Below are 11,557 nucleotides of genomic sequence, written 5' to 3' on the forward strand. Positions count from 1 at the left end.
GCTTTTATAGTTCATTAGTTTACTTGACAGGTAAATAGGTCTCTGTATGTACGTCTTTTCTTAATGGTTATTTTTTTATTTTTTTTTGCTTCATTAGTTTTCTCGTGTTTTATTTATACGACATGATGAATAAGTCTCTGTATGTACGTCTTTTCTTGGTTGACTCACTCTTTTCTTCCTTCCAATGTTATTAGCTTGAGTCGGGTAAAACTTAAAGATAATGTTTTTCAATTTTATCATTTTCCCTCCTCACAGTATTAAATTTTTTAAAAAAATCGACTGCGCATGAATTTATTTTATGACCAACGCATGGAAAATATTTTAATAGAGGATCTAAATCTGTTAAAGCTTTTTTCATGTTAAATCCAGAGTCTGCTACAGCGTATAGAGCCTAAATTAAAAAAAAAAAATTTTATAATCCATACTCTTCTTGTGATATATTTGAAAAAAATGTAGGTTTCTACAAGCCTTCACTGCATTTGCAATCTATGGGTTAATTTTCTATAATTGTGTACCTGATTTTCGATATTCCATTCTTGTAATATTTCTTTGATTTTTGAAGTGATGTATGGAGATTTATGTGATTCGGTCAAGTAATATAAACCCAGAACTCGACTACAAAGACGATAATTTTTATCAACATAATGAAAAGTTGCACTTAAATAGGCTTCTTGCGAAATTGAAGTCCAAATATCGTGTGTGAGCGAACCATATGATAAATCGTTCATATCTTTTTGTACATTTATCTTTACTCTTTCATACTTAAAATAACATAGTTATCTATATATATCTATATATCTAAAAATATCTATATCTATATATATCTACATCTACATATATCTATATCTATATATATATATATATATATATATATATATATATATATATATATATATATATATATATATATATATATATATATATATTTGTAAAAAATACTTACCATTTTCGGAACTAAAGTATATGATATTGTTTGTCGTTGAGGCAGTTTGTAATCTTGATTTAAACTTTTAACAAAATCAATAAATGATTGGTGATTTACAAGGCACATCGGCATATTGGCTTTGAGAAGGAAATCAAGCAATTTCTCAGTTATAACTTCTTGTCTTTTTAATGTAAACCTTTTATTACTGTAGCTGTTTTCATCAACTTCTATTTCTTCATTTTTTTCAAAATCTAAATCGTAAAGAACATCTAGTTCTTGTCTTTTGACATTACAATTCGATGGTCCAAATATTTTATGAACAGATTTTAGGTGCCAAATTATATTGCTTGTGGAATTGCCGGACCATTTTATTTTCCATTTACTATTATCCTCGGGATACTCCATTTTACAATATTGACATATTACAAATGTATTATTTTTTTGAAGCAAATCTACATGATCCCAAACAAATGACTTACATGCTCTAAATTTTCTTTTTTCCCCCAAAATGGGAAAGTTTATGATGTTCAAGTTATGTTCATTATTTAACTCTTGTTAATTGAAAGGCATTTTTAGTATATTTTATGAAAGTCTAGGTTTATTTATGAAAATTTACAAACTGAAACTTATCAATATCATTATACTTAAAATAATTAGTATTTTAGTTACCTAGGTAATTATACGTATTTGATTCATGAAACGTAATTAAATATTTGTAATTAGCCGCGTTTCGCAAGTGTTTTTAAGGAGATTTAGCAACAAGACGCGGGCATTATTTGACAACGGCGTGGCGCAATCAGTGCGTCGTGTAACTTCCACGATTTAGCATTTGTTGTGAAACGCGCGCTCAAAAATCGTAAACAAATATGGCGGCCAACTACAGTTTGAAATCCGTACGAGAATTAGTTCTTTTAAGTTATGCTGACGATTTAATTGATGACGAAGAGTATATAATTTTAAATGAGTTAAACGAGTCTCGTGAATCATATCCATATTGGAAATATGACAGGTTTGATATTAACAATTTTGATGACGCACAGTGTCAAGTTGATTTTCGTTTCAAGAAGAACGATCTAGCCACCCTAGTTGCTGTTTTTGGATTACCAGAAAAAATTATAACCTCGCAGAGAACAGTATGCAGTGGTCTAGAAGGACTTTGTGTTTTACTAAAACGAGTTGCTTTTCCGTGTAGATACACGGATATGGCATCCTTATTTGGAAGAAACCCTACTGAGATATGCCTTATTTTTAATACAGTAATTGATTTTATGTATGAAACCCACTGTCATAGACTTAAAAATTGGAATCAACCTATCCTCCAACCTCAAAAATTGAAAGAATACTGCGATGCCATTTACCAAAAAGGATCCCCATTAAATAATTGTTTTGGATTTATTGATGGTACAGTCCGAGGAATCGCTAGACCTGAAGTTGATCAAAGAGTTGTTTATAACGGCCATAAAAAAAAGCATGCTCTCAAATATCAAAGTTTAGTATTGCCTAACGGTTTGGTGGGCAATTTTGCAGGCCATACGAAGGAAGGAAACACGATGCTACTATGCTGTATGAGTCTGGGTTGTTAGTTCAACTGGAAAACCATGCTTGGTTCAACAGACAACCTTTGTGCATATATGGAGACCCAGCTTATCCGTTAAGTGTACATTTGCAAGCACCATTTCGGAATGCAAACATAACACCAGACCAGCATGCTTATAATAAGGCCATGAGTGCAGTTCGTGTTTCAGTTGAATGGTTATTTGGACTTATTTCTAACTACTTTAAACTTGTGGATTTTCAAAAAATGCAGAAAGTTGGCTTAAGCGCAGTTGGGAAAATATATGTTACATGTGCATTATTACAAAATGCTCATACATGTCTGTATGGAAATATAGTATCCGAATATTTTGATTGTCAACCTCCAATATTACAACAATACTTTGCTTAGTAAAACAGTTATTGTATTTTTTTTAACAAAATAACAAAAAGATTTAATATATATTAGAATAATAACAGCAGCTAAAACATAAAACTAATCTTTAAGCAGTGTATTTTATGTTTTCAAAACACGTTTATTATTTATTCAAAAATGCATTGAGTATAGTGTTCTGTTGAGCCATCATGGCAATCATCTGTTGCAACATAGCATTGTGTTGCTGCTGTTGGATTTCAAATTGTTGTCTTGAAAGTTCTTGAGCATGAGCAACTTGCTCTCTCTCCAGTCTTTTATTTTCCTTATCATATTCTAACTTTTCTTTTAGAAAAATAAGTGTCTGAACTGCTTCTTCGATTTACCAATTTTTTTTTTCACCTACATTGTCCTCGTCTTTTCGTTTTCGAGTCTCACCAAATCTTTCCATGGCCTTTGTTCGCATTTCTACTGCTTTATTTTTTTCAGTTTCATTTACTAGTTTCTTCTGTTGAGACTCATTGTCATTTTTTTTTTCAGTGTCTGTAAAAATATTATACAATTCTTCTATTAAGCCTTCTGATTCGGTAGGAATGTCACCTCCAAGTCCTGATGCTAGTTTAGCTTTGCTAGCTTTTGCTTTATACTTTCTTAACAAAATCATAAATCTTTCACGTACACCTCGAGGCGTGGCAACACATGGAAAAATATCAAGAGTGTTAATCACATCTGCAATAGCTGACCACCCTTGTCCGCGCTCTCTACTTCCTTGTTTGGTAAAAGAATTCCATTTCCAGCTATTTCTCTTAACATGAGAATGTCTTTTTCATCATCCCATTGCATGGATAACCTAAAAATATTTACTAAAAACTTTAACTTGGTAGAAAAAACGTTAAAAAATAAATATAAATAAAAATATTAATAAATATAATATACTCAGCTTATATTTTAAAAAGTAGAATACTTTAAAACGATAAGCATTGTTTTTTTTTAATGTTTGAATTATATAACTTACTTTTTGTCCGCAAAATATTCTGCCATTTTTAACGTACTGTAAACAACGTGAAAACTGAAGGTTTGAAGTTGAGAACGGGACGTATAAATTTAATACGCGTCAAATTACTTGTCACCAGGCTACTTTTAGGGTTTTCACTGAGAAAACATACGTAGCGTCGCATTTGCTAAATCTCCTTATTAACTGAATAGCGCAACTCCGAGCAAAACTTCTTATTTTTTGACGCCAAAATCGCCATATTGGAAAGCCCCAAAAATTTTAATCCCGTAAGCTTTAAGTTCTGTTTTTCGGGTTATCGCTTTATCGCACATATCAGATTTCATCGTTCTGGGGCTTTCCATTATAGCGATTTTGGCGTTAATTTTGATATAAGAAATGCGCTATCCAGTTATTATAGAGATCAGTGGACTAACTAAAGATCGCTAACCTATCGGGGAATAGGATAAAAACTTCAGCGTTTTCTAAATCTTCACATCAACTAAACCTCATATACTTGATTGTAGCTTCTTTTTATAAATAGATAGTAATTATGGTTAATAAATGCTGTGTTGTTAGTTTTACCTCCAATTATCTAGGTGGTGAAGTAGTTCCAGTTTTCAGTTTTCCAAAAGATGATAATTTAAGAAAGTTATGGATTAGATTTCTAAATAAAAATTTCTGGACTGTCACAAAATCATCTGTGATCTGTTTAAAACACTTTGAGAAAAAATTAGTATATAAAGGAGCATCAGTGTTGTTTTCTCGCAGCGAACACAACGTTTCAGCTCTACATTTTCTCTTCTCCTTAAAATTCCCTTTACAAAAAGTTTTCCTTCAATTTATACTATACAAAGAATCTCAAATATGCTCATAAAATAAACCGCTTAAACTATATTTACAACATATCAAATAAACTACGTCAATCAAATCCGCCGTAAATAGTTTCTTCACGCAATTCAATTACACTCCTCCTTGATCCTTCGGGATCACATTTAATTCAAAGCAACTCTTGCTTTGCGGAACATCACAACAATTGTTTCTTTTGCGGATCCAAATCTCAAATACCGCTTCTGGCAATCTAACTGCAACGCCAGTCGCACCCTCTCGTCAGGCTACTCTGCCAAACACGAGAAACGTTTTAGATCAGCAAAAGAGACATCCATTTGTTCCTCATCTCTCATCTTCTGCTTCGTACACAAATCATGCCACGTAGGCATCCGAAGGAAAAACTCGATAAATAAAGACATCTTCGATTCTCTTCACATCCTTCTTATCTTCTACTCACAAACATTCGAAGACTAAGTATTACTTCGCAACAAAACTGGAAAGAGCACTGTCAACTCAACGCGTTGCTTCTCTGCAACAACTTTGGTTCGCTGCGACCAAATTGCGGCATCGGATATACCATCGTATTTTTCAAAGATGTTCTAATTATTCGAAGATGGCTCCATCATGTGCCCGGTTAGCTTGTTGTTTTCTCGCAGCGAACACAACGTTTCAGTTCTACATTTTCTCTTCTCCTTAAAATTCCCTTTACAAAAAGTTTTCCTTCAATTTATACTATACAAAGAATCTCAAATATGCTCATAAAATAAACCGCTTAAACTATATTTACAACATATCAAATAAACTACGTCAATCAAATCCGCCGTAAATAGTTTCTTCACGCAATTCAATTACAATCAGAAAAACAGTTTCGTTTGCTGTATAACCTAAAGCCTGTCCCTACAATATACCCTGCTAGCATAGCAACCGCTTCTCTTCCAGTTATATCTGGACCAAGAAAATCACCAGCTAAAAGAATATTTCAAGAAGATGAATATCAGAAATTTTTATCAAAAGATATTATTAAAGATGTTGATTCCCTTTCAGCTGCTGATTCACCAGCAGCATATTTATTTTCAAAATTTGATGATTGTGTTGTGTTCCATAGAATTATTCAAAGTGAACTACACATACCTGAAGTTGCTGAGTCTATTCGTATCAACAAAAATTTTTATGTCCAACTTTTTTATAAAAATCTTCCAGTTTCCTTACCGTCATGGTTCAGAGTAACCCTTTAATATATGTTAAAAAGAAGGAGTATGCTAGAAAATCTCAATTCACATTTTAGCACAGAAAAAGAAAACTTGTCTTCTATTCTTGAAGAACTCAAAAGTCACCAAATAAAAAAAAACTTACTCTTCAAATGTTCTTCAATTTGCATTGATGTTGCGGTACACTTCACTGCAAACTTATTATTTACTGCTGAATTCCCACTCCCATCTAAATCACTTTTAGGCAAGCTTAAATCAGCTGTCATAGATTCTATGAAAGTTTTGAAGTTGCTACATGAAAATGGGAGCTTATCGAAAGATCTTATAATAATTTTTTATGAAATGTATTTGCAACAATGTGCTGAATATTCTAGTGGCAATGTTATTGAGATTAGTGAGGAAAATGAATGTCATAGAAGCATTGTCTCTTTCATGGTAGCTGGTTTGAAAAAAAATATCTCCTGTGTTGTCAAACCAATTCCAATTGTAAAATTGAACAGTGACTGGTTAAAGTCTGAAATTCTTAACCTGATTCAATTTTTAATAAAAAATAATTTTAATGTTTGAGGTGTTGTTTGTGACAATCATGCTTCAAATGTTTCTTCTTTTACAAAATTACTTGATACACATGGTGAAAAAAAAGATAGTTTGTTTATTAATGTACTATCACAAAAAGTTTACTTATTCTTTGACACAGTGTGCATCTGATTAAAAATATTCGAAACAACTTAATAAAAAAAGATTAATTTTTCCAGAATTTAATTTTTCAGCTTTCAAAGATGAAATTCATCTTCAATCAGGAGAAATATCATGGAAAATATTTCATGATTTATTAGAAAAGGACAGTCTGTTGGATGCAAGTTTAAAAAAAGCACCAAGTATAAATAATAAAGTTGTCCATCCTAGAAAATGGAAGCAAAATGTCAGTGTTGCCTTAGGTATCTTACATGAAACTACAGTAGTAGCAATAATTTCATATTTTCCTGACCGTTTAGATATTGCATTGTTCCTAACTCTATTCAATAAATGGTGGACAATTACAAATTCAAAAAATCAGTTTTCTAATAATTGTCTTGGTAATGCTGCTATTATAAATGATAAAAAACCTGAGTTTTTTTGAGCTTTTGCTGACTGGTTAAACAAACAGAAAAACACAAAAATTCCAAATTTTGAGAAATATACATTATCTCCTCAAACATCATCAGCACTGCAAAGAACTTTATTATGTCATGCTTCAATAATTGAAGATCTGATGGAAGATAAGTAAAAATTTATATTGACTGCTCGTTTTTAAAGTGATCCTTTAGAAAGAAGATATGGACAATACATCAAATGAGCGGTGGCAGATTCCTTGTCAGTTTGAAAGATGTCATTTATAGTGAGAGTATAATCCAAATAAAAAGTTTGATAAAAGAACGAATTGACACTTTTGAAAATGTTATCAATGCTGATAAAGATATAGAACATGTTAGATCCTTAATGGAGTAGATTAAAGAAAGAGATTTTGATTGTGTGACTTTATCGGATGATTCTCGTGAAGTTGCCAGTTATATTGCTGGTTTTATTGCCAAAAAATTGATTCAGAAGTTTGGAGTGTGTTGCAAATTGCTTTGTACTCAAAATTGTCAACAGGAGTTAAATGATTATAAAATATTTAAATATATTATTCAGAGGTGGGCTAACAGCTCCATCAGTAGTGCTTTTAGAATATGTCTGTGACAGTTTTGCTATGCTAGATCACATTTTTGATGTTATTTATCAGTCTCAAATGCAACACTGTAAAGCAGCAAAGTTAGTTCTTGGCAGTAGAGAAGGGCATCAACCATTTTTATGTTCAAACCATCAAAGTCATGGAAAAGAAATTATACACACTGTTATTTCAAATATTTATTTTAATAACACCAGAAAGAGAGTCAGGGATTCGATTGTTGCAGATAACATTGTTGCATTTAAAAAAAGACGAAGAGAAAAATGAAAATATTTTGTTTCACTTTTAATTAGTTTGTGTTAGAGTTTTTTTATATTTTTGAAGCTTATTTTTGAGAATTTGTGTATTTTTATTTCTTGCACAGAACTTGACAGTCCCAAAATTTCTATTGCCAAATATAACCTATATCTTTCTCAAATCATTGTAGTTTGGAAAACAAAAAATAGGAATACTTTACAACAGAAATAATTAGAGGTGCAATCATAATTAAAAGCATTTATTCACCATAATTATTATCTTATATTAAAAAGAAGCGACAATTAAGTATTCAAAGTTTATTGAATTTTAGCAGTTTAGATTTAGCTAGCTAACGTAAAATTTTTTATCCTGTGCCATATATACTTACTAATAATTTATAGCGCGATAATTAAAATTAGTTTAAGAAAGTTTGTCCATCTGACCGAATAAACGATTTTTAAACTGGCCTTCGATTTTTTTCGACTTAAGCAAAAAAGAAGGCCGTGTATTTAAGTAGGCCATGGTCAGGGCGTACTAAAATAACAGGCCTCCTTATCGCGCAACGGCTCGAAAAATGTGGAGGCCGATGTTTTTTGTTTTGATGCGCTTAACTATTAGATTTAACTATTAGATTTTTATTAATTATAAATATTAATATTATTATAACTATTAGATTTAACTATTAGATTATTATTAACTATTAGATTTCTTTAGGGGGCACAACCCTATTAAAAAAGTGTAAATTATTGAAAAAATTAATTTTTTAAAAATACACTTATTTTAACTCAAATTTATCGTAGAAACTATTGCTGATTTTTAAATTTTTGCTATCTATGCTGATATTGGTCAAAATTTCATTTATTTAGATGTTCATTATTTAAATACCCTAGCAACGCGCATAGCAACCGTTTTTAAATGTTGTTTTTCATCTTTTTAAGCCCTTTTTCTATATTTTCTATTTTTTCTAAATCTAAAAGGAATGCAGATTGCTATGATGGCTGCACTTTTTCATGTGGCATCATCAAAAGAACATAATTATCACACATTTTGTCCAAAGGAGCCAGGTACAGTGTCAATATCATCTTGACAAGTTGAATAATACCCAAAATTATAAACCAGGACCAGGACTACCCATGAGTGTTATAAAGTTTGTTAAACCAATCTTTATAGCTTTACAAGAACTCAGAATCAAAATGAGTCTTTCAATACAACAATATGGAATCGTGTTCCAAAAGATATATTTGTAAAACTAGTACAGTTGGAAATTGCTGCTTATGATGCAGTTGCTCATTTTAATATTGGAAATTTAGCCACATTAAAAATACATGATAAAATGCAGATGGAGAGAGGCAGCTACACTGAGCTTGGTTGCAAAGACAGAAATCGTTCACGATTAAAAAATGCAAGTCGAAAAAATGGTGAGAAGTATAGGATGCGTCGCAAGTTTCTGCGTGGAGCGAAAAAGAGTAAGGGAAGTGAAAATAAAAATAATGAGGGTTTGTCATATGGAGCAGGAAGTTTTTAACGTTTATATCAAATTAGTTTTATCATACTTGTTTTGTAATACTTGCAGTTTATATGAACATGGCATTTAACAGGGAAAAGTAAATTTTTTTTACCATTTTAGCTTTTTATTCATTCGCAAGTAGAAAAGAGTTATTATATAAGACTTTTGATAAATAAAGTACATCTATTGTTTGAATATAGTCTACAGTGCAATGCTTAATAGATAAAAAGGCTCCAGATAAATATAATTATTATTAACAATAAAGTTAACATAATTTTTTTTTTAAACCTTTTTTTCTAAGATTTCCACATTTTTCTAACTTTGCCTGACTGTGGCAAAGATATTTCAAAAACGGTTTGATTAAAACTTCTCATATTTTGACAGATTGTTTATTATGTACAAGGTTGTGCAATAAACCTCAAAATTATAAAAATATATGTGTTAAAAATAAAATACAACGATTTTTCGGTCATTATGGGGGATAAAAATATCATTTTTTTTGTATCCTTCAAACAAATAAAGCACGACCCCAAGGAATAAGTAAGTTGTTAAGTTTTTGAGGTTCATTGCATACCTCTAACATCAAGCTAGTTAAAATGCCAAATTTTATTCTATGTGACCTTCTGCATTTTGAAATATTTTTGCCACAAAATGGTCAATTTCTAAGTTTTTGCCCCCTAAAAATTGGCCCACAGGGCAACCCTTTCTTTTTTTTTTAATTTTTTTTTTTTTTTAATCTTAATTTTATTATGAATTTACTTAATAAATAGAAAAAATTATTTAAATATCAAAATTAAAGATTTTTTTTTTTATGGGGTTGTGCCCCCTTAAGTTTAAATATGTATTTAAAAATTCATGTAACGATATTGCTTATTTAAGTCTTACTCAAAAAGTACAACCTGATTAAATAAAAGACAAAGGATAAGAAGAATTAATATAAGGCCTAGTCTAAGCCTAATTTTTTGTGGTCTAATAAAGAAGTCGATATTTTTATTACAAAAACGTTTACAAATCAGAGATGATAGTTTTGAAAAAATTTGTTCAAAAACAACTGTTATTAATAAATGGAAATAAAACCTTATGTTTTTAAGTACATTGAAATATTGACAGCAAGAGTTCAAAAGTAAAAATATAAATTACCAATTTTTAAACAAAATATCATCTAAAATTAAAACGCAAGCTTTGTATAGTATATTTATTAACAAAAGCTAACATAACAGTTTTAAAGCTTTAACTTTGGTTTCCTTGTCTGACGCAGGTGAATGTATATAGCAATAATTGTTAAATAAAATATTTTTAAGAATATGACAATGGTTTCTAGTAATTTTGGTGAGATCGTAAGTACAAGCAATATCCATAAATAAACAGGACATAGAATATCTACAAAAGCTTGATGTGCTAACATAATTAAACAAAATGTAACTCAAGAATACCCATTCACAATATGTATCGTTGGGTATTTTTAGGCCACCACGGTCTAAGACAGATGTAAAATTTCCATAGGTACCATAATGCAAAAAAGTTTCATCATCATCTTCATTGTCTTTTCTAGAAACATATCCTGCTATGTAAACTAACGATGACTTAATATCAAAGGGAAGTTGTTCTAAAAGTTCATGCAAATGATTAAACATCTCACACTCATCCTCTGAAAGTTTATGAAAACAGTCATCACAGGCATGGCCAGACAAAACAGCAACACTCGAAATGTTAATAAATTTCTGAAGAACTAGTTTGGTTTTGCTGATATTCCACTTTTCAATTACGTTCTTTGCCTCTGAAAGTTTTTTGCCTGAATAATTTTTCATCAATTTTAAATATGTAAAAAAATAAACTTTTTTTGGTTCGCATCCTAATAACAGATAAGTCTTTTCACATTTAAAATTATAATTAGTAGTTTGCTTATGGGATCACAAATAAAAAAGGGATACAAAATACTTTCTGTTTGCCTTCAAGAGGAAATCTTCTCAATGTTACCATTAGAAGATGAGCACATTAGAAAATTAGGCAAAGAGAACATTCATTCTCAGTTATTCTTTGAAAGTAAAGAAAAAATCATAAAAGAACTCTCAAAAAAAAAAAAAAAAAAAAAAAAAGAAAATGAAATGGTTTACAAAGTAAACTGCCTATTGAGAGATAAATTCCTCGCTGCCATTTTGAGTGAGAATTTTATTGTTAACTACAACAAATTTCAGAAGTGTAAATTTGTGTCAAAGGAAAAAACCAGAAGTTTATACCGAAATC

The 11,557-nt window shown here is 30.5% G+C and overlaps 2 pseudogenes across 1 annotated transcript; one reads left to right on the plus strand and one right to left on the minus strand.

Annotated features, from left to right (window-relative positions):
- Positions 1 to 1,529: 1,529 nt before the first annotated feature.
- LOC149885064 (uncharacterized) lies at positions 1,530 to 2,870 on the plus strand (annotated as a pseudogene).
- A 31-nt stretch (positions 2,871 to 2,901) lies between these two features.
- Positions 2,902 to 8,559, minus strand: LOC145195501 (uncharacterized; annotated as a pseudogene). Its single transcript, XR_016454874.1, has 2 exons — positions 3,847 to 8,559; positions 2,902 to 3,681 (listed from the first exon to the last, which is right to left on the minus strand). The product of XR_016454874.1 is annotated as an uncharacterized LOC145195501 (transcript).
- Positions 8,560 to 11,557: the final 2,998 nt, after the last annotated feature.

This window comes from Hydra viridissima, unplaced genomic scaffold (genome assembly GCF_058129835.1).
Source record: "Hydra viridissima isolate aposymbiotic clone 2 unplaced genomic scaffold, HvirCarnegie_v1 scaffold_8, whole genome shotgun sequence".
Lineage (NCBI taxonomy): Eukaryota > Metazoa > Cnidaria > Hydrozoa > Anthoathecata > Hydridae > Hydra > Hydra viridissima.